Source organism: Aquila chrysaetos, chromosome 11, assembly GCF_900496995.4.
Source record: "Aquila chrysaetos chrysaetos chromosome 11, bAquChr1.4, whole genome shotgun sequence".
Lineage (NCBI taxonomy): Eukaryota > Metazoa > Chordata > Aves > Accipitriformes > Accipitridae > Aquila > Aquila chrysaetos.
Genome location: NC_044014.1, coordinates 35590382 through 35614534, shown reverse-complemented (window position 1 = coordinate 35614534; position 24153 = coordinate 35590382). Strand labels below are relative to the sequence as shown.

The 24153-nt window shown below is 47.2% G+C and overlaps 1 long non-coding RNA gene across 1 annotated transcript; it reads left to right on the top strand.

The window, feature by feature from the left end:
- Nucleotides 1–7855: 7855 nt before the first annotated feature.
- LOC121233635 lies at nucleotides 7856–9610 on the top strand. Its single transcript, XR_005933548.1, has 2 exons — nucleotides 7856–8466; nucleotides 9373–9610. It is a non-coding gene; the product is annotated as an uncharacterized LOC121233635 (long non-coding RNA).
- Nucleotides 9611–24153: the final 14543 nt, after the last annotated feature.

The window sequence follows — 24153 nt, the reverse complement described above, 5'->3', positions numbered from 1 at the left end:
AGGGATGAAAGGATGAATCTTGTTGGTGTATCTGTATTAATACTCCCTTCCAGCTCAGGGTGGAAGAAGATCCTGGAGGTCTGTGCCTAGGTAATTTGTCTTGCTGGGAGCACTGAGACTTTGCCTGCAAAAGTGGATTTAAGCTACAACTGGAGATGTCATTGCCATCAGCTAAAAGGAAGGGCACTTTTGTTTTCCCAAGGAAAGGCCCAGTTGCACCCAGGGAGAGAGATTTATGGCACAAACCAGGGTTGTCTTAATCCTGTGACCTAGGTGTTGCCAACCTTCACCATTTCTCAGCAAATGTACTAATGGGTCAGGTCCAAGGTATCTGTGTGACTTTGACTGGTGTGATCGCTATGGATACAGATAAATTATGTCATGAGATGATCAACCTCCTGTTTTATCCTTCTCCATCATTGAAGAGCAAGGTGCATCAGCCCAGCCAGCAAAAGCCATGACAAATTCCCATCTTCTGTGTCATTTCTCCCCTCTTCTTGCTGCATACAACAATGGGATGCCACTGCTCTTTTACCCATGTTGCATTTCTGCTGTTTGGTGTAAAGGTGGACGCTCTGGTTTTGTCAAGACTATCTATTCCCTTCACTGTTGGAAGTGGTCCATTTGCCCATTTCAATGATCCAGTTCAAAATATCCATTAAATTCTTTTTCACATTGCTTATCTGAGTTGGTGAAGTGTTGAATATTATCCTGTTTTCAGTAGTGATAGGTCTGGTTTCTACTCTGGAAACATTTAAATGGAATTTTAGAAACTGAGTGTGGGCACTGTCCCCACCAACACCACAGTGCCTGTCCTGATCCTTTGCATGTCTTAAAGCACAAATGCCACATCTAAAGGGAATATAGGGAAGCCAAAAATCCGTGTCAGGAAGACTACATGGCCATAAGCCAAGGGGGTTCTTGTTTTAATGCGTCAGAGACCTGTTTAGCATCAGCTGAATAAAACCCAGGGGAAGAAAACAGGTACTGACATTGGATGTATGGACTGCAGAGTAAACCAGTGAGAGGTCCAATCTGTAAGATCCATCTCGAAACTATAAAAAAACCCCACCACTGATGGTGTCAGGCTGCAAAATGGCATCAGCTTCTGCAATGCCAGCGGGGCAGCTGGCAGGCAGCCGTCAGCTGGGTGGAGAGCTCCACCAGTCTCTGCAGGCTGCTGGGGAAACTGGACCTGAGTCTGCTGACTTCAAGGTGTGTATTAATAATTGATATTGAAAATCCTCCACAGTAAGTAGCAGGTGTTAGAAAGTTTTCTTCATTCTCGCAAACTGTTATCTCCCCACATATGTATTTTATGAAGCATGGGAACCCATAAACTTTAAGTTTAGTTTCCGTTACTCATTGTTTTAGTTTTACATAGTCATTTTTCTTGCCTAAATGGAGCAGTCTTCTGCTTAACATTGTGCGATAGACCTAATTTCTTTCTGTGGCCTGCTCACCTTGGAGGCAAGGTCACAGCTTGCTGACCTAGCAAGCCCTGGCTTTTCTTTTCCCCACCCCCAATCACACAAAATAGTTCCTCAAACATACCTGCGTCATGACCTCGATTTTGATAATCAGTCTGATTAAAGAAATAGTTTTCACAGAGAGAAAGAGGCAACTATGGGGAGGTTCTGCTCTTTTCAGCCCTGTTAGCACAGGAACAGAACAAACCACAATCTGCAAAGCACTGCAGGCAACCCAAGGTGTGATGCAGAGCCCTAGCCAATAAAATGCAAGAATTTGTGGGATAATGGCATAATAGAAGAAGCAAAACTATTTATTTTTAAATGAGTGTCTTCCTCTGGGCTGCAGTAGAAGGAACATCTACCTGCCAGGGGGATCCTTGACATTAAAACAAGCATTAAGGGATGTTTCTTTGCATGGAGGTAATGTCTGAACTCCTGTCATTGATATTCAAATGTTGTAGGTCCAACTCTGTTTTCATTTTGTGCAAAAAAAAATCTTGTTGAAAGAATAAAAAACAAGTGGTTGCATGTAGGAGGCTGAAGCACTGCTCTGTGTGAATCTTCAGGGCTCAACAGGAGTCAATAGTTTTATGTCAATGCATAGCAGCTGAGCATCTGTGCCAGAAACTTTTTTACATTTCCCTGCCTCATTGACCTATGTTGGTCATGCATTATCCCTGTCTCTAGTTTATTATGCAATAAGGGCCATGCTAAATAGCAGAAAGGTTGAAATGTTGTTTAGACTTTGTATTATAGAAGTTCACAGCAGCCCCCATCTGTCATACTTAAAGAGCAAGGAAGTCTTGCCAAAGAGATGCTTCACAGGCAATATCTCACCAGAGCATCCTTGCGCACAGCCAGGCAAAGCTGGACTCTTTTCCCTTGCTCCATCGGCAATGGCTGCAGTCAGTCCCTCTCCGCCTGCTTACTGGGTGGAGTGAAGACAACAAAGCCATCTCCATGGTTGCAGGTCCTCTCCGCCCTTGTTGAGTCAGGATGCTCTGCCGCATGGTCCTCCATGCTGAGTAGTGCCTTTCTCTGCTGAGCTCACTCTTCTGCCCTCCCCAAAGACTTTGTGCTGTTCTTGTGCATGATGTATCAACTTCTGACCCTGTCTTGGCTACTGCCTTGCAGGGGACTTGAGAGATCCTGCTGCTGCCTCTTCTGCAAACTTTGGATGAAGCGTAAGACCTGAGCTTTGGGTGTTCTTGCTCAAGCAGCTGGTGAAGGTGTCCTTCTACCCTGGAGCAGGTTATGATCATGTGGCCTTGGAGCCCTTCCGGAAACTTCTGGTGTGGCTGTACCTTGCAGCATTGGTGCATTTGTCTCTGAAGGGTCCTGTAAAGCCAGTATCTCCAGGACCTGCCATAGAGTCTCACCACAGGCTATTTTTTTTAAGTACAAAGAAGTCCTCCTTGGTACCTATCTGTCTGTCCAAACCTGCGGCCAAGTCCTGGGAGATGATGGCACCTTCTGCACCTGTTGGCTTAGGGTTTCTGTGTGAGTGTGGGTTATGATTGAGTTAGCTCTGCCAAGCTCCTCCACCACTATCTCAGCACTGCCCTCCTGATTTGCACTGGTGGGTTGGAATAGGGCATTCACCTTCCCCTGTCTCTGCTTCTGGCACTGGTGAGGCTGCTTGGTGGGGCACTGTCTTGGGTTGCGTGGCCAGGTTTTGGTAGCAGGGGGGCTATGGGGGTGGCTTCTGTGAGAAGCTGCTAGAAGCTTCCCCTATGTCCGACAGAGCCAATACCAGCTGGCTCTAAGACAGACCCGCCGCCGGCCAAGGCTGAGCCCATCAGTGACAGTGGTAGTGCCTCTGAGATAACGTATTTAAGAAGGGAAAAAAAAGTTGCTGCAGCACAGAAACTGCAACCAGAGAGAGGAGTGAGGACATGCAAGAGAAACAGCCCTGCAGACCCCCAGGTCAGTGAAGAAGGAGGGGGAGGACATGCTCCAGGCGCTGGAGCAGAGATTCCACTGCAGCCAGTGAGGAAGACCATGGTGAGGCAGGCTGTCCCCCTGCAGTCCATGGAGGTCCACGGTGGAGCAGATATCCACCTGTAGCCCGTGGAGGACCCCACACCGGAGCAGGTGGGTTCCTGAAGGAGGCTGTGACCCCGTGGGAACCCCGTGCTGGAGCAGGGTCCTGGCAGGACCTGCGGATCTGTGGAGAGAGGAGCCCACGGAGCAGGTTTTCTTGCAGGACTTGTGACCCCGTGGGGGACCCACGCTGGAGCAGTGTGCTCCTGAAGGACTGCACGCCATGGAAGGGACCCATGCTGGAGCAGTTCATGAAGAACTGCAGCCCGTGGGAAGGACCCACGTTGGAGAAGTTCGTGGAAGACTGTCTCCCGTGGGAGGGACCCCATGGTGTAGCAGGGGATGAGTGTGAGGAGTCCTCCCCCTGAGGAGGAAGGAGCAGCAGAGACAAGGTGTGATGAACTGACCACAACCTCCATTCCCCATCCCCCTGCGCTGCTGGTGGAGAGGAGTGGGAGAAAATCAGGAGTAAAGTTAAGCCCGGGAAGAAGGGAGGGTGGAGGGAAGGTGTTTTACGATTTAGTTTTTATTTTCTCATTATCCTACTCTGATTTGATTGGCAATAAATTAAACTAAGTTCCCCAAGTCGAGTCTGTTTTGCCCATGAAGTGGCAAAATTCATAATTGGTGAATGATGTCTCCCTGTCCTTATCTCGACCCATGAGCCTTTTGTTATATTTTCTCTCCCCTGTCCAGTTGAGTGGGGGAGTGATAGAGCAGCTTTGGTAGGTGCCTGGCATCCAGCCAGGGTCAACCCACCACAGGCACCAAAGGCTGGGAGTGAAGTATGTTACTGCCTTCATGTTTTTTTTCCACCTGGTTTTGGTGCCTGACGTTGGTGGAGAGGATTTTGCCCTCGTTCCTGAGGGCTGCCCACCTTTGTCAGTTCCCATGGATGTGGTCTGATGGACTTCCCAAGGAGATGCAGATATCCGCTTACTGCAAAAGGGGCATCTTCCATTTCTGTTTGGATCAAGGGTGAACAAAATCTCCTGTTCTTCAAGGGACATTCAGGACAGCCTGTGTAAAATTGGCATCTCCTGTAATGCCACAGAGGGAAGCAATGTTTCTAACCCTTCCTTCCCTCTTTGTTTGCCTCTACGGCTGTTTGCCAAAGATCTCCTGCCTCCCTTTCATGGTGGCAGTGCTGCAGGCCATACTCAATATTTGCAAGTTTGTGTTGTCCCTGTGGTCCTTGGGGTGCAGCTTGTGCACGAGAGACTGTTTTGTGCTCCTGAGTTTGCAGGACTGATTTACGCCTGGCCACCAGCTATGCCCATCAGTGTCATCGCTGGCTCTTGACCAGCTGACTGTTCATGTTCCCATCTGGCTTGCCTGCAGGCTCATGGTGTCCTGGAGATGATGGCAACAGGCTGTAACTATCTTGGATACAGGATCCTACCACTTCCTTACCTGGATGGCTGGTGAGTGACAGGACCATGCAAGACTGAGGCATTTGGGGCAACTGGGCAATGCTCACTATCTTCTTCATCTCATTCTTGTGAGATTGATAAGAGGTCACAGGAGCAATCACCAGTTCCCATGAAAGGATGACTCTTGGTCTGAGAGATAATGGTGTTGATGTCTTAAAATTGAGACCAATTCCACTTGTCCTCAGGAAAATCCTCTAGACACCAGTTTCTCAAAGGTCCTCAAATCCTGGTGCTCCCATTAAAGCTTACTTGACATAAGGCAACATGGTGAGAAATTTCCTGGGCTAGTTCCCCAAAACCTGTAGTGCTTGTGTGAAAACATCATGCAGGTATGAATACATCCATTCCTATGACACAGAAAGATGGAGTGGAAATGTAAGATGCATAGTCATAATCTTCCTAGGTGTAGATTGACACAGAAATCTTGTTACGTTACTGGCTTAATAGTTTTTTTATTCCTATATGGCTTTTATACAAGCTTTGGGAGATGTATTACTGACACAAGGGGAGGTTTTCTGTTTAGTCTTAGGTAAGCTAATATCACTTTAGGTCCTTTCCTCTGATTGAGGAATCAGTTTGTTCAGCAAATTCTATTCTCTTCTTTAATCTTGAAATTCACATCCTTTGTACTCCTATGAAATGTTTTGGTGAGCAGTCTGAAAAATAAGACTATTTGTTCTTCTGCACATTTCTTCAAAGATAACTTTCACTTTTTTTACACTCCTTTGCAATTCTCCTAGAAACTTTCCTCAAGAGACAAATAGAAGGACATGCACGTTGGGGCTACAAACTAACTTCTTGCTGCTCACACAAGGTATATTGTGGTGAGGACTTTTGCTGTAGCTTCTGTCCATGGAGACCTGGGTGGAAACCAGCCCAAGTGAAAGAGGGCATAGGACAGAGTTGCTCCAGCAGAGGGGAAGAATTTTCTAGCCCCAGTGTTGTTCTTCCCTCACCCTTAGGCACAGCGCTGGGTTTCTTTGTTGGTTTTTTTTTTTTTTTTAGGTAGGCAGGCAAGGTGAGCTCCATGTGGATAGGGGTCAGCTCCTACCTCCTGGGCAGGAGCGTTCACCCACTCATCCGCACAGCCATGCTGTGCAGCACTGTAGTGCTTAAAGGACAATGGCATGGGACCAGCTGGGGTGTTGGATCATAGAGATATGAGAGATGAAAAGGTTTGGGGGAGGGGTTGGTTTTTTTGTGTATGTGTGTGTTTTGGGGTTTGTTTGTTTAACAAAATAACAGTATTTCAAACAGCAGAAGACAAGAGAATTAACAAGTGTTGGGAGATATAGGAACAATAACTCCCATTGATGCATTTCACCTTCAGACATCTTGGAAACATCTTCCTTGTAAATTGCAACTTACAAACACTTTGTCATTTGATACAGTGACAAAATTGGTAAAACATAAAAGCCTCTTGGATCCTGCTTATGGAATATCTCTTCCTGCTGGCTGCAAAAGACTTGGACCAGGTCAAACCATAGACCCTCAAAAGTCCAGAGGTAAATAAGAAGACAACCTTTGTTTTTTCTTTTTTTAAATGTGAATTTAATTACATTTTAAAATTTAAAAAAGTATTCTTGTATGCATTTTCTAAATTTATTTTACCTAGTATTGGTCCCTGCACGAAGCGTCTATACCTTGAGCTGCAGTATGGTCATGCTTGAATTGTTCTGATACACAATGTAGAAGATGGAGTCGCTCTGTAGGATAGGCAGTGTATTGTGCATCTTCCAGTGAAGACCTGGTAAGAAAGCATTGCACCCTCAGCAAGTTCCCCAACAACACCAAGCTGTGTGGTGCAGTCGACATGGTGGAGGGAAGGGATGTCATCCAGAGGGACCTTGACAGATAGTAAATTCTCATCTCAGACTCAGTCCACATCTGCCATAGCTAAAACAGCTTCTGCAACTTTTAAAGAAATAATATGTATGTATGTAACTTTGCAGATTTATTTAGGCCAGTGTTTCAGAGCATGCTCTCTTCTCTTTAAATCATTTCACAGAGTGGTGCCCACTGTAGGAATCCATGGTTATCATTGAATTAGTGCTCACTTATAAATAACATAAGCATCAGGGTAAGTGACATTATTTGGAAAAAAGTAATTAAAATGTCCTGATGAGGAGGTCCAATCCACAGGCCGAAGAAGAGTCAGGTCCTGCTGCAGCCTTGTACCCATTTCCAGATGCATCCCCCCACCCCCCGGGGCTGGCCTCCCAGCACGTCCCCATGGCTAAATCCCAGGCAAGCCAGCGGGAGCACCGGGTGGGTGCTCCCGTGGCAGCAAGGGAATGCAAAATTCACATCCGTGAAGTGCACTGGCCCAAGGTCTCTGACTTGCCCTATGAAACCTATGACTAGTCCCCATTGAAGCCAGCAGACCCATAGAAATGATCCTCAATGTTGGCACCAGTTGAAGGAGGCAGTAGAAAGAAACGTTCATCCACTTCTTTCCATGTGCCAAAATGCTAACGCAACCCATATGTCCATACATGAAAACGAAACAATATCTTATGCAAACCAGCTGTCCCTCAACAGGGAACAGCCTTGGTGCTTTCACGTTGGTTTACATTTAAGTGGGGTGTAAGGTTAATTAAGAATTCCCTGTAACAGCCCTTTGAAGTAGGGGCAGCCGGGCTGTATCCTTCCTCCTCCTCCCATGGCAGGGCAGGTGGGACTGGAGGCAAGATTTCATGGCTGGGGAAAGAGGATGTCGCAAAATGAATGGGAGCCCCACTGAAGGGAAGAGGGTTTCCTGGGCTGGCACACATGACTGGCAGCCCTCCTGCCAGAAGAGGCAGGTGAATCCATGATGAAGCTGGTGGAGATATCAGGACCTCCTGGGACCTCAAAGAGTTGAGCAGAGCTCAAGCTGAACAGGTTTTTCCTGTGTTGTGTTTGCTTTTTCTTGGGTTTTCAAAAAGGGTCTTTGCAAAAATGCCTTTTCTTGAGCATGGAGCAGTGGCTAATAAATGAAAAAGTACTAGGATTTCAGTTTCCATTTGCTGAACTTCAGCATCTTCCCAGGCATGCTTCCAGAAAAGCACAATAATAGAGTGGTTAAACCCAGAGACGCTACCACAAATATCTCACTGTCCAATATTGGATACAAGGACATATCTGCTTCAGCACTCTAGCTATAAAATACTGGCTTAATCTCCCCGGATTGATGCTACCTCAGTTATTTTAGTCTTAACAGGTTTCTAGCTGTCTGAGGGATGGAGACCAAACTGCCCCTGATGTAAAATAGAAGGAATCCTACACAAATGAGGATATTTACCTTATTTGCATTTTAGCTCATTAACTAGGGTAAAACCCTGGCTCGCTGCCTCTGTGACAAGGCAAACTAAATGATTTCCTTGTCATTGCAGATTTTGGAGCTCCAGGCTCATTCCTCAGACCTTAGGCAATGTTGGAAAGACAGTTGGAGGTGCCCCATCCCCATTTCCACCCCTAGGTGTGGAAAGACCATGCTGTGCCTGGGGACATCGGGAGCCCCTGGTGTCAGTGAGGAAGTAGCTCAGTAAGGATGTAGGTATTTCTAGAGAGATTTGGTATTTGGGGCCAGACTCTGCTCAGAGGGACACAGTGAGAGCCCAGAGGCATCAGCACAAGTTGCAGCATAGGAAACTCCCCATTACTGAAATCCAGGCTTTTCAACACATTTATTTGCAACTTGGAAAAGAGGAATTTTGCTGATGCTGCTGTGTTTTGCAGAATCGTAAAGCTGAGGGACAACAGTGAAGAACTGCAGATTCACTAACTGGGTGCAAAGTGATGCACAAAGGGAAAATAACCCAAATGCCACATATGAGATGATGGGCTTTGGCTGATGATGAGCACTCCAGAATAAGATCGCAATGTTTTGATGGATGGTCCCATAAAAGCACCAGTACATTGCTCAGGAGCATGAAAAAAGCCAAAAGACCATAGGAAATTACCAGGAAAGGAAAAGAGAGCGTCATGATGCTGCAGCACAAATCCACCATGCTCCTGTGTCTTGGATGCTGGGTGCAGTTTTAGTCTTCCCACCTCAGAAGGGATACAACAGAGCTGCAAAGGCTTTGGGGAGAATGAAAGATCAGGAATGGCCTCTCCTGCCATAAAAAATTAGAGTGTATCAGATGGCACTGACTTCAGCTGGAGGTTGGTTCAGGTTGGACAAGAGGGGAGTGTTGCTTTCAGGACACGTTTCTCCCACAGGGTGGTCCCCTGGTGCGTGGTTTTGGGGATGTGAGGAGGTTTTGTGAGTTTAAAAGGGCGATGAACAAGTTCATGAATGACGAATTCATTCAAGGGTACTGATTGGTTCCAAAATGACCTATTTCATAAAATCCCTGAGCAGCAAAGTACCAGAAGCTGTGAGAGCACCCAGGTGAAATTTCCCTGCATGTTTTTCTTATTCTTACTCTCTTCCCCAGGTTTTTGGCCAGAGTTCAAGACAAGATCCTGGGTTTAGTGGATTTGCACCAATACAGCGATTTTCGTGTTCTTCTGACACAGGAAATCAAAGAGACGTTCTCTTGTGAAGACGGATGTAATGAGCAAGGCATCATGCATGAGTGATTTCTGCTTTACATCCTGATTCAAGCTAAACATTTAATGATGAAGCCTAGAGTTCAGAAATTGAAGGATGGAAAAATAAAAACCCCAAACTTGTGTGAAAGTGTAAAAGTGTATTCTGTTTCATAAAGCTTGTGTTATTAGGTTTCTGACTAAAAGAACTACAGGATATCTCACAATCCAATCATTCATGAACTGAATTGGTAAGCAATATTGACAAGATAAAAGCTGCTTGCACCAAAATGCTGAATAAGCAAAGAAACGTGTGCAATTTGCAATGTGTTCGCGGCTTATTTTGCCAGCAGAAAAGGGTCTCAGTCTTCTGGGTGATTCACTTGCTGCCATTTGGCTCTACTTCAGAGGTGAGGGTTTCGGAATTACTCACAGCCCCGTGCTAACGAATCGGAAGTCATGTAACGCTATTGAAGTAACTTGAAGCTTTGCCCCCTTTGAACCCACAAGAGCTACTGAGCAGATGACTTACTTAAAAATGAAACCTTGCTGCTCTTTTTTTTCCCAACTTGATGGAAGTTTCATTCCAGTTTTGCATGATTCCTTGTTTTAGACATACTGGTTTGCTCATGGCAGATACTAATGAAGACTCAACAAAACAATCTCAGTGCTTCACTGTAAAGAGACAAGTGGGCTTTAATTACCGATGATACAGTGGTGTTAGTTATTACCCAAGCATCACAAAGCCTCTTCCATAATAACAGAGCCTTTCTTTTCTAATCCAACTCATCCAAGGAAGGAAGAGGCTTTGGTGCAGACTGTTTGGGGCATGGGGCATGGTCTGGCAGAGATGGGACAAGGTAGAGAGGGCTCAAACTTCTAAGTGAAATCCTCTTTTGACTCTATAGATGCTTTTTTCTCTCCTACCTCGACTTCTTCCCCAAAGAAGAGGGGTAATAAATGAGAAGGACATGTATTTGTTGGTGGGAGGTGGGAAAAAGTGATAGTCCTGTCCTGGAGGAACTGGACTGCTGTTGCCCCAGTGGTGTGAATGCTTGCAGCTAGAAACTTCTCACTGCCTCACTGCAAAGGTCAAACCCAAGAGTATTGGTTGCTGGTCAAGCCAAAGAATATTAGAAACATCTCTCTAAGAGATCTTACACTCAGAGGATACACAGGGGTGTCTGTTCAGCTCTGCAAGGCTAGGAAACCTTGAACCAGAGACGTGAGATCCAGCTCTCCACTGTGCCTGAGTAGCCAAAGCTCAGCACTGCAACCTTATCGATGAGGTACAGTTCCAGTGGGATAAAATAGTGGAAAACCACTAAGTTTAAATTGCTCTAATTGCACAGAATTTTTTTCCTCAGTGTGTTTTTAGTTTGTCTTTTCCCTGTGTACCTATCTAGTTGGGAATCTTATAATCTTGAAATACTTAGAGCCATTCTAAGTAGTGCTAGTTTTGTGTGATCTTCCACATTTCCAACACAAGCTCATGGAAAATAAGGAGGTGATTGGTGACAGCCAACATGGCTGCACTAAGGACAAAGCATGCCTGACAAATTTTGTGGCCTTCTACAATGAGGTTACAGCATTGGTGGATAAGGGAAAAGCAAATGATGTCATCTACCTGGACTTGAGCAAAGCATTTGACACTGTCCTGCATGACATCCTTGTCTCTAAGTTGGAGAGACATGGATTTGATGGATAGACCACTTGGTGCATAATGAATTGGCTGGATGGTCACACTCAAAGAGTTGCGGCCAATGGCTCCATGTCCTGGTGGAGACCAGCGACAAGTGGACCCTCAGGGGTCAGTACTGGGACCAGCGCTATTTAACTTCTTTGTCAGCAACATGGACAGTGGGATCAAGTGCACCCTCAGCAAGTTCCCCAACAACACCAAGCTGTGTGGTGCAGTCGACATGGTGGAGGGAAGGGATGCCATCCAGAGGGACCTTGACAGGCTTGAGAGGTGGGCCCGAGCAAATATCATGAAGTTCAGCAAGGCCAAGTGCAAGGTCCTGCACATGGGTCAGGGCAATCCCAAGCACAAATACAGGCTGGGTGGAGAATGGATTGAGAGCAGCTCTGCGGAGAAGGACTTGGGGGTGTTGGTTGACGAAAAGCTCAACATGACCTGGCAATGTGCATTTGCAGTCCAGAAAGCCAACTGTACCCTGGGCTGCATCAGAAGAAGTGTGGCCAGCAGGTTGAGGGAGGTGATTGTCCCCCTCTACTCTGCTCTTGTGACATCCCACCTGGAGTACTGTATTCAGCTCTGGGGCCCCCAACATAAGAAGGACATGGACCTGTTGGAGCGAGTCCAGAGGAAGGCCATGAAGATGATCAGAGGGCTGATGAACCTCTCCTACCAACAGGCTGAGAGAGTTGGGGTCGTTCAGCCTGGAGAAGAGAAGGCTCTGAGGAGACCTTATAGCAGCCTTCCAGTACCTAAAGGGGGCCTATGGGAAAGATGGGGAGGGACTTTTTACAAGGGCATGTAGTGATAGGACAAGGGGCAATGGGTTTAAACTGAAAGAGGGTAGCTTTAGGTTAAATGTAAGGAAGTTCTTCACTGTGAGGGTGGTGAGGTACTGGAACAGGTTGCCCAGAGAGGTTGTGGCTGCCCCATCCCTGGAAGTGTTCAAGGCCAGGTTGGATGGGGCTTTGAGCAACCTGGTCTAGTGGAAGGTGTCCCTGCCCATGGCAGGGAGGTTGGAACTAGATGATCTTTAAGGTCCCTTCCAACCCAAACCATTCTATGATTGTATGATTCTGTCCTGTTGCAATAGATGCCTCAGCCTTGCAGGGTTGGGAGCTGTAGAAGAAAATACACAGTGGTTTCTAGTTCATTGTAGAAGGATTTACGAGTTGACTGTGACTATGAAGCCACACGAGGCTTCCCTGCCAAGCCAAATTCTGCTTCCAGGGGTGCAGGCTCAGCCCCAGAAGCACCAACATTGTGCTTCTCTCCTGATGTGGGGAGGTGTGGTGACAGGAAAGCAGGCATATCCAGGTTTCCTCCAACTGATTTGTGCTTTACCAGCAATGAACATGAGGCTTAAGGGTGGGTTGAACAAGTCTGTTGCCCCATCTGCACCTGCCATCTCTGGGCTACCATGGGGCACAGCTTCCATGTCACAGCATGGACATTACAGCTGCTCTTCATGCCGTTTTCATGGATGGTGCTTCCTGGTCAGATCCAGCCAGAGCTCTCCAAGGCAGTGCGAGGCTCATCTTCACTACAGGTTGCTCCTCTCAGCATTGGAGCCATCTCTTGGAGGTTAGTGAGGAGGAAGAGAGGCTCTTGCAAGGAATCATGGTTTTCTCCAAGAGCCCTGGTTTTGTTCCATGTAGGACCACTGGTGACAGCCTCCCTAGTCCCTGTGTTTTCTGCTGGGGGGAGGCTTGGCTTATTTTTCTCCATTTTTCAACTACATGGCCACCTTTGTTTGCTCCATGGAGCCTCCTTGGCCAAATATTTTTTATTAATACTTGTCAGCAGAAATATAAACAGATACTGAGTTATATCCACAGGCTTAGTTCTGATTATTTGACCTTTAGTTTCTATTGACAACAGCAAAGTAAACAAATTCTGTAGCGACTTAATGCTGATTTCAGCCTGGAATAAACAAGAACATGAGATGCACACCGTGAGCTATAAGTTATTAAACCAGAGACCTAAAGCCGTTGAAACTGGCAGCTGCACTAGAAGTATTGATGCCAGTGGAGCAATGCTTCTCCCTTGCAAAATGTTGCTCTTTGCTCATCTTGCAGGCAGAGATGGGTTTGATTAGCATGGATCTGCCCAGTGGTATAGACTTGAGCTAAAGTGAACTTCAGACAGGCGTCTTCCCTCCCGACCATCATTCAGGTCAGGCTTTCAGATGAGCCCTGGAGCCAGCACTCCTTTTAGGAGTGTAACTGGGCAGTGAAGTTTCTGGGCAGCCTGTGAAGGTACCTTGTAGGTACTTACATAGTTGGGTGTCTTCATCTGAAAACTTGGCCAGGCCCCAGCAGCTCTTCATGTTTCTGATGCTGTCACCTACCAGCTCTTAGGGCAAGGTAACACTGGTAGATACACCTAGGACACATCCTAGCTAATGACCAGAGGGCCTCTCTAACACTGCAAAACAGAAGGTGCAAGGAGAGCTCTCCAATTAGCTTCATTCTGGAGGATCCCCGTTGGGTTTTGGTGCCTCTTATGCCGTTTCAATTTCGTGGAGGGGCTCAGCTTGAATCTAGGAGTGGGTTCTTGGCCTCCCATCTGAACTGGCTGTGTTTGCTGTGCATTTCTGCAACCCACCAAACCCTCCCACCAAGCCCAGCTCAGAGTGTTTTGGTCATAGTAGCTGAACGATGATTGTAATGCAGATCTGTGCAGCAAGACAAGTCTTAGAGAAGGATGTCCTTCTTGCCAGATCAAAGTGAGTCTATGAATGCCTTGTTAGGAGGGGCAAATCAGAACGTGCTCATACCTGTAAAGTATTTCTCCAAACTAGAAAGCTCTTGGCATGACTGAAGGCTAACTCTTGACCTAATCAAAAAGTATTTTAAATTTCAATCTTAAAAACAAAACAGAAAACCCCAAGGTCTGGATTCTTGAGAGACTTACATGTCTGGTACTCTTCAAAAACTTACCTAAACTGCACATGTACATAAGTTTGCAAGATGACAGCCCAAATTACTGGTTTCCGCACAGGGGTGGCAACTATATCTGCAAGACAAAGACAGTGCCCTCTGCAAAGCCAGCTTTCGGCTTGTATGAGAAATCTTATGGGGCAGAGAGCTGTCTCTGGAGGTTGCACTGAAGAAACCCTGGCTTTAAGTTCAGATCCTTCAGTATGTAAGTGCAAAGCGCTTGTTAAAACACTGAGCAAGCCACCATCCTTGTGCTGGCCAGTTGTGGTGGTCCACTTTTTGATCTCAGGCAACACTTCCCAGTTTACAGGTTGAGCCTGTGCCATGGGACTTGTTTAATTTTCTGCCATCCCAAGACAGCAATATTTGCAATACTTCACAGTTTTCCTACAATAAACAGCCGCTTCTAATGCTGGAATGAGAAAAAAGGTTTGCAGAAGGTGAAGTTTGGAAGCTGAGAGCTCATCTGTCAGCACCACCCATGGAGAGTCCAGTCCCTATGAATCTTCATCCTCTAGACTAACTGGTCCTAAAAGGGGTTATAGTGGTAAAAAATTGAAGTGGGATGAACAAGAAGCAAGTTGGGTCCTTGATCCGGCCTCAGAGTGGCCTCTCCGAAAGCACCTCGTCCAAGTGGCATTACACAGATCTCCTAGTAGGGAGATCTTCAATGCACAATGCTGCAAGCTCCTCCCGATGGTCACCTCCTGTGTGATCCACCCCTCCCTTGGCTGAAATAAGAGATGCCCTAGCATCTGATACACCACCTGTATCTGCAGCACTCAAGGGCTGTGCCCCAAATACAGAGATGCCCTGTGATCTCTGCGAGCTGTCTGATAAAAGCCCTTGTTTTGATTGAGTCAAAGCCATTGATTTCCACCCGTGGCATTGGAAGAGCAAGCCCCCTCTGCTCTTTTTCTTTTTGAGATGAAATAATCGATATTGGCTTTTAAAGAGTCACTGTGAAGGCTGACTCTTTGCCCCACTGCACATGCACCTCTTTCTGAGTTGATCCCCCCTTGAGTTTATTCCACATATTTTTTACAGTTGCCTTTTCAGGCTGCAAAGGACTATTTCTGATATGCAAAACTGTTTTGGTCCAACACAAGCTCTGGTTTAAGCTGGAAGCATTTGCTGAAGTGTCATAGGCAATGAGAAAGGAAAAACCCCAAAGCAGAGGTGATATAAAGATATCCCCAAAAATGACCCAACTGCTCCAGAGGCAGGTCACAGCATGGGGTGCAGGTCACAGGGCAGGGGCGGGATGCTGTGGCCTGCTTTCCTCCCTTCGGATCAAGCAGAGACAGTATTAGTGCAGTTTGGTTTCAGGGTGTTATTTAGGACTGATCAGAAATTTTCCAGTGGAAGATTTTTCCATGAAAAAATAATTTTAAAATTGCAATCTGATTAACTTGAAACAATTTTCAGAGAGGAGAAGATCTCAATGGATCTTGTACTGGTGCAATGAGTGGCTTCTCAGAAATCTGGGTTTCCACCAGACACCCCCAAATCCCCTCCACCCCCTGGGATCCCAGTGGGTGAGAGGGATACCACTCCTCAGGTTTGGAGCGAAACCAAGGGAATCGGTGACCAGAGAGGCCGGAGAACGAGCTAGGGCAATGGTAGGGAAATGAGGTCTTGACTTCTGCAGGGTGGACAGTCAAGGTACCCACCACTGCAGGCAACAGCCTTGAGGGGTCTTGTGGTGTATAGTTCACACTGTGCCACAGGGCTTCAGAAAGGAAATATTGCAGGATTTCTACTTAAAAAAAATAAAAAAAATTAAAGAATTAAGCAAAGCAAAGAAAATCAGCAGGTTTGTCTTTTCTCCCTAATTTGGGCCAAGTGTGTGTTCAGAAAGTCAGAAGTTTTATGTAACTGGAGCTTGGCGTCCTATTTGGCTCTGCTATTAACTTTCCCACCTTGCTCACGGGGAAAGGAAAGTATGGATTTTTTTTTTCAAATTGGTTTATTTTTAGAGAAAGCCCATGTGCAAACTCAGAGAGATTATCTGACAACCATCTATTTCTCTCTTGGTGGAGAGGACCTGGGTGGGTCTCTAGTCCAAACCCCGGGCACCAGCACTAGGTCCGGGCAGCCGCAGCGTGGCTGCTCTGCCTTGGGGTGCCTCTCCTCCAGCCCTGCCCGTATCACAGCCAGGGGCTGCTCTCAGACACGCCCCCCAGTCTCCCCATGGCCAGACTCAACAAGCCCAGCTATGTGTATCAAGGTGTTGTTCGTGGGTATTTAATCATGCCTAAGCTGAGACTGGGCAGAATTCATCTCACCTTGATGGTTTTTGTTGGAGATGTGTTTTCCTCCAGATGCTGCAATCAAATACAGCCACACTGGACGCAGAGCAGCAGTTGGTGCTTCCGGTTGTTTCTGTGATTTCTTACAGAGCAGGGAAGTAAAGCCCTGGATTCCATTGCTTTGTAACCACATAGGATAATGTTAATAATTCACAACTAGTCCAAAGAAACCTCAAACACCAAAGAACCTGCAACAAAAGTGAATGTCTTTGCAGACTGTGCAAAAAGCCCTGTTTTCAGTATAATGACTGCTATTAGCAAAGAATAATATCCATGTCTCAGTTTAATGTTCTTAAATCTGAACTGGGGATGACTAATTAAGTAGACAATTCAATGCCCAATATAGTCGAAGGGTTACGGTAGCTGCACGCGCCGCGCTGACCTTTCAGTAGTTGCAAACTGGCTGGCTCTCCCGTCCCTCCCCCACAGGCTGAGACAGCTGTAAACATCCCTATAATAATGAGACAATTGAAATATCCTATTTATTTTCCATTAAGAACCAGCCTGGCACAGGCTTAGGTGGCCCAAGGGGCTGGGCAAGCAAAGTCTGTTCATGCCCTCCTGCCACAACCAGGCCACTGCTCGCCCTTGGACCCATGAGAGCATCAGGGACTGTTGCACACACAGAAATGCCTCTGGGACTCTCACTGTGCCCCTCTGAGCAGAGTCCGGCCCTGGCATCTCTAGGACCCCTTCTGCAAAATGAGAATAGCAACCCTGTTCCCTCTTCACCTCTCACCAGCTCTTCCCACCCCTGATTTTCTCCCCGGTGCAAGAGCGGAGGGTGGGGAGGAGGGCAGGAAGTTTCTGACATGTGTGGTTGGATTTCAGTTTGAACACCATCCAGAAAGGAGCACCAAATATTAGTAAACAGATCAGGAAACATTTCTGTGTTTGGCGATAACTCTGCTTTTCCATGGCAGCAATCTCCAGAGGTTTTTCCACTAGAGAAAAAGACCCACTTGGTCGCTTTGCTTCAACTTGGAGGAGCTCAGATCCTGGACCCCTTCAGATCCTGACCTTCAAACTCAGGTCTCTCCCCCTGGGGGCCTGTGCTGCAGCTCCTGACTTTGTGCATGGAGCCAAGTCCCGCAGAGCAGAGGGTGTACACTTTCATGCACGCCCAGGGGATTACAGGACTCTGCTGCCATGTCCAGCATCTCTGTAATGATCCAGGCTGAAAAGGAAAGGGTTGGGATGGTTGGCCTATTTTGCTTCTCAAAAGAAGATTATGAAGCAGTTTCCTTGCCATGCGTTAAAGAGGGAATTATGGCATACCAATGGGCTCTTCAGGGCAATGAAAAAGGCCTGTCAAGTCCTGGTGGTTCAAGCTGCACAGTCACGTTAGAAAAAAGACCAAGGAGTAAATCAAGCACTGAAGCAGGTAGCTGAATGAAGTCCTAGTTTTACCATTTCTTGACATCCTCAGGTCAAACCTGGCAGCCTCTCTGGGATGAATGCAAGCTGCTCATCTTGCAGTAACTGGGGGAAATATAATGGCCCATGATTTCGGAGGACTAAACTGATAGCTCCTTCTGGCACTCTGCAGCAAACCCTATGTTTCTGCTTTCTTCACTGTGAATTCCACTCAACAAGGTCAAATTTAGGTCCTTGGATCAGAAGTACGTGGTCACGAACTGGTTTTGGAAAGAAGACCTCATTTTGTGCACAATACCTCCCACCGCAGGTGTTGATGGATGTTGATGTGGATGGAGGTGCCACCCACACAAAGAAGAGCAATTGAGATGAGGGTAAAAAATGAGGCTTGTGAGGAGAAAAAGATTTCTGATGAGACAGTCTCTATACTGGACAAAATGCCTGCCTGATCCACAGCCAACAGCAACCCTAAAAGCAAAGAAGGAGGAAAAGAAACAATTTGTCTGTTTTCTTCTCAAACTTAATGAGATGGTGTGAGAAACCATATGATCTAATAGTCCTGCTTGACTTGAAACATCTCGGCTTACCTTAGCATAGCTAATTATCATGGCTATGGCTTAGCATAACTAACTCTGTAATTTCAACACACTCCCCAAACAGCTAATTTATAGACCACTTGACATGCTGACAGTAACTGGCTTGGGTCAGAGAAGTGCCATTCAAGGCAAAATTCACATTTAGGTATAAACTCTGAGAGCCGGACCACTCTGGGTGTCCAAGTCATTGTGGCTACGTGCCCTCTGCATGCACATCAGCTGGTGGATTTGAGGTCAGAGAGCAGCAAAGTGACTTGTTTCAGAGGTAGGGCAGTGTTTGGTCATCAGGTCAGAGCAGCACGTAGGACTGGGAACCACAAGTCAAGAGGGAGAAGATAGCAAATAACATTGTCTTCTAAGGAATTAGTTTACAGAAATAAACATCTGATCTTGTCTGAAACCGAAGCAAAAACCACAGATCTCCTAGTGGCTGGAGGATGTGGGTGGCACTTACTTCTGAGTGCTGCTTGGCACTGAAGGAGTCACTGACTCTTTCTGAAGAACTACCCCCAGACTACTGAGGTTATTGGAGGGCTTTCTACTATCCTAGCTATTGAAGATGCTCCCTTTCTTTTGGTTGTAAACATTTTACCTGACAGTGCAGCTACTGTGGAAAAGCTTGTGATTAAGCCTGCAGATAGATCCCACCCAAGTGCAACCACGCTGCTCCAAACAAAGGACCTCTGCAACACATGTAACCTGACAGGCATATGGGCCAGCAGGAGCCTTGTTCAGCAGGGTAGGGAAGGTTTCAACCCTTCTTGTTTCTCCATGGTGGGCTTAGACGAGCAAATCCATTAGGGAGGGCTTCACCTCATCACAGGTTCCTCTTGTCTCTTCCTGGGATGGGTGCTGTAGGCAGACTCTATGGGGCATTGGCAAGGTCCCCCCCACCCTCTCACACAGCCCAGGATGTTGTTCCACCACCACCCTGGGGCCCTTCCAGCACCTGCCCAGACTGTGGGCTGGGCTGCCCCAGGGCAGCACCAGGCACATCTTGTGAAGCTTCATATGGTAGAAACCTACTGGGCTGTGAGCTGGGCTGCTTCAGGTGAGCTGAATCATCCCAAACAAACACATCTCCCTGGTGATGCTAAAGGTGTGTACATAAGGCCCTCACTGAAAACCCATCAGAGGACACACCAATGTTAGCTGTTTTGATGGCTGTTGATCATCCATCTCTTGAGTCAACCACACTGACGCACAGGCCATGATGCTATTATTAATAGCAATTATTCTACTATTATTACTACTACTAGTAGTAGCAATAATAGTAATAATAATAGCACACAGCATTTAGTAATAGCACCTTTGTGAGTGTTGCACATATGCCTCCTGAGAGACCTCTGGGCTGGAGCAGGGCGTTCAATTTCATCCACCGATGGACAACATGAAGAGTATAATGCACCTGGCTTCCAAAAGGAAAGCCTCGGCTCCACACACATGGGCAACCAAGATGTCTGGAAAAAGGTTTTTAAACTCACAGGCATGGTATCTGTAGGTTGAAGGATTTTTGCTGTGTAGTCTTCTCTCCATGCCTACGTGCACTGTCTACATGAATCGCCCTGCAGAAACATGTAAGTGGGATCTGCTTGCTTGATGACAATCACTTTTCTGGTGTATTTTCAGATGGCCTTACCCTGCCCGACTGGGTGGTATTTAATTTCTCCAGAAGCGGGGGAAGGGAGCTACCGAATATATGTACAAGCCAAAAAAATGCCATGACAATTAGTGTGAGGACAAGTTGCACTGGCTCTGCCATGCATACCCTTCTACGGCACTATGCACCCACAATGTGCCACTCTTCTGGCTTTGCCATCAGGTGTACAAGATCGGTGGTGGTTTTAAATGATGCCATCAATGCTGCCTATGATAATTAACAAACAGCATGTCCATTTGAGAACTAGGGTCTCCAGTGAGATGCCACCGCACAAATCACCTTCTGCTTTTGCCGTTTCAATCTCCTTCCTACACCCTTGACCTACCTTTCCTGGTTTATAAAGGTAAGGGGCTTTGGGCACAGACAAACTACTGGAAATACAACTTTGCCCCCCGCCAACACAGCTCCTTTCTACTGCTTAGGAGACTGACTCCCATCCAGGAGGGTGCCCTTGCTGAGTGTGGGACTGCCCCTGTAGCCACCCTGCCTACCTTACACATTGGCTAATGCATCCGGATGCCATATTGTGCCTTTCCCTGGTGTCAGTGTCTTTTCCTCCTTTTTTAACCACCAATGAAGGGAAGAAATGCAGCATCTGAAGCCTCAGCTGTGCCTGAGAGGTGACACTGCTCCCATGGTTTTATTTCAGCAGCCCATGCAGCCATCTGTCAATGTGACTGCCACTGAGGAGGGATTAGACAAACTGCTGTAATAAAAGAAATCAAAGGGGAGAGCTCCCTCTCCTCCATCACCTCTGGCTCTGGGCTGGACATCCCATGTGCAGCTGTAGGTTGTGTGATTTTGCAGGGGCTCCACCACCCACACCGCCAGCACCCAGTGGGGCAGAACCCGTGCCGTGGGTCGGGGTGCTCTGAGCAGCCCTCCAAACTGCAGCCTGAGCACAGGGGAGTCAAAACGATGGATGCAACTAGTGGTCCAGCACATCCGCAGTGTGTAGGGGTGGGTTAATTTTTACAATAGTCGCGTCCTTACAGGGAGTGTTGGGGAGGTTATTTTCATTGCACCACTCCCTGCAAAGGGTTTCATCCTGTGATCCTGGGTCTAAGAGTGAGATTAGGAACAATTCACACGCAGCAGGATTAGACCCCAAATTTCCCTTCTGCAGCTCTTTGCAATGTAGCAAAATGCCTACAGGCTTTCCCAGCCCTACATGTCCTCACTCTTCTGTTGGTGTTTGGAGACGTTACTGTAGGGAGGTGAAAATACCGCCCCCCCCCCCCCCCCCCCCCCCCCCCCCCCCCCCCCATCCTGGGCATCCTTCATCCCCAGCAGTGCAGAGTGTTAAGAAAGTGTGCAGGTCTGGCATCCCAAGGGAAGCCTGCAGGACTGGCTTTCCCATAAATCATCTATAATCAGCCCAGAGTGCGTGTTTTGGTTCGGAAACACCAACCAAAAGCATCCTGAGGAAATTCCTCATGCAGCCTCCCAGCACAGCTGGGAAGTTAATGCACAGATTTAAGGGGCTTTGGTGGTAATGGGCTGCAGATTAGTCGTGTGCTCACCTTCTGCAGGGCTCATCTCCAGCTCTCATTCACCCAGTTTTAATGAGGTTTGCAAATAGTTTCTACCCATCTACTCTGCATGTCAGGCTTACATGCAGCAAACAAAACTATGCTGAGGCGTAGATGGAGCCTGAATCTTTTGCTAGCAATGGCCAACTGGGAATAAGAGTTACTTCTTTATAGCAGATGTGTAGCTCAAAGTTCACCATAAGTGCACTCACATTGAGAGCACAGCGTGTATTGTTCTGTAAGAAGGCTAAGCTCAGCCCTTCAAAAGACTATGGAACAACTAATTTCATTATTCAAAGAGTAAAGTAAGTGAGCGAGCGAGAGCCAAAATTAACCCTCTGGTCACTCCCTGGAAGCAGGAATTTCTTTAACGCCCTTGAATTAAATGCCTATGATCCCAAATGCATGCAGAAAATCTGCCATACAGTGTCCTGTCTCCATTTTTCTCACAAGTTTAGGAGTTGTATAGCACATTCCTTCAAAAATGACTAGTTGGACCAAGGCCAGATGGAGCACCCCCACATGAAGTCCTCTGTGTGTACATTGCATCGGTGAATATGGCTCAGGATTTTCATCTACAGTTATGACCTCCAGGGAAAATCAAAAGGAACAAATCATGTATTTTTTGAAAAATTATCCATACAGAAATAGATCATTCCCTTACTGACCAAGTTCAAAAATAATACTTGCAGGCAAGAAGGGCAAAAGGAGAAGAACAAGTCCCACGAGAAGACTTCACCTAGGTATTTTGAGGTAGGTTTGAGCAAAGAAAAGTACATTCCTACAATTGCCAGCAAAACCACTTTAACTGGTGGATCTTTGCCTATGCTATTTGTTTGTTCAGAGGAAGGGATGAATGCAGTCCCTCACTGCAATATTGATTTTAGCCTGGTGTGGTTCCCTCTAATTCAGCATGACCAGATTCTGCCCAAAAGCTGACCCTGGCCCTTGTAATTTGTAATAATTGCAGTAACAAACCCTGTGTCTCTGCTTTTCCTGCAGCCATGCTCCAGCAACATGCCAGTGACTGGGAAAAGGGAGGTTCAGGTCCTGGTATTTCCCTGGAGCATGCATCCACCTCCACAGGCTTTGCAGGACAAGGCCCATCTGGTTTCACCTTGCTCTCTAGTCATGGTAATGCAATGCCAGCAACAACAAGAGCAAATTGTGTCTCCTCCTGTACACGACCATGCACTGCTTGGCCATGTGGCTGGTGCCTGGATTATTCCTGAGATTCTCCCTGCCCAACCAAATTCCTCTCTCTGGAGCTAAGCTGCTTGCTCAGCGTGAGTCCCACCTGCGAGCTTAGCACTAATGGAAAAACTCAGGAGCATTTCACACCCACAGAAACATTCATCCCAGATCAGAAGGTTAATAATAGGGGTTTATCAAAGCCCAGCTCTAGCTTTTATCCCATGGGTCTGCAAGGATGCACGTGCATGGAAGTGTTTGATGGAAATCCGCTGCCTGGTCCAAATTTCTCAATGAACAGGACAAGGGGTTACATCTCCTACTAGAGGCTTCCTTTATTCTCACAAATGTGCTCCATGCAGAGATCCTCCATGGAGAGAGAGTTAACCCCAGCCCCCACCAAATATCTTCTTCTCTGGATGAAGTCAACTCAGGTGGACAAGAAACTGTGAGCAGGGCAGTCCCAGGACTCCCCACTCGCACGGGGACGGGCTGTTTCCTTGGGACCGGACAGGGTTTCCTGTGCTGCAGCCATGCCAGTGCCTCTAGGGCCCTCGCTGTGCCCCTTTGAGCAGAGTCCAGCCTTGGCATTTCTGGGACCCCTTTGGACAGGGGGAGATGTTGTTGGATCCCCCTTCACCACCTTGTCTCCGGCTAAGCAAGCTGAGCTCCCCCAGTCTCTCTTTGTACACCCTGGCCCCCACCCACCATCGTTGGGGCCCTGGGAGTCTTTACCATACACCACCTTTAAACTCATCTCATCCTTGTTTCCCATTCCCATCCTGAAATGATCTCAGGCACAGTGAGCTTCTAGGCCCTCTCCTTGCCAACACACCACAGGAGACATTGGTCCAGCTGCTTGTTCGTGCTCACTGTCTATTGCCACAGTTTCCAACAGCTTCTGCAAGTTGCTGGCATGCAACATCCTTGTTTGCAAGTGGAGCCTGGCTAGCAAGGCACTGGCCACCCCTGGTGAGCAGATGGAAAGCAACTCGGCTTTGCTTTGATCTAGCTAATGGTTAGCAGCCTTTGCCTACCCAGCAGCACTGAGCTTGGAGCAGACTGACCTCTAATCTCCTCATAAGAGAGGTCTGAGGGCTTGTGCGATGGGCTCTTGGTCTCTGAGGTGGTATTTCAACAGTACTGGAGGGATGTTGGAGGAAGCCGACACATCCAAAACATGTGCACAGAGCAGCATGCCTTTTCCATGGCCCCCTTCTGAGCTCCACAGTGCTCCCAGCACGCAGCGATGCCAACCAGCTCTTGCTGAGCAGGTCTGCAAGGTGAGCACTGCTGCTGGGTCCATGAACACCTTGTGCACAACCCTTCCTGACAGCCACAAGAGGAAAAGATGAAGTGTCAGGGGCTTCTCTGCAGC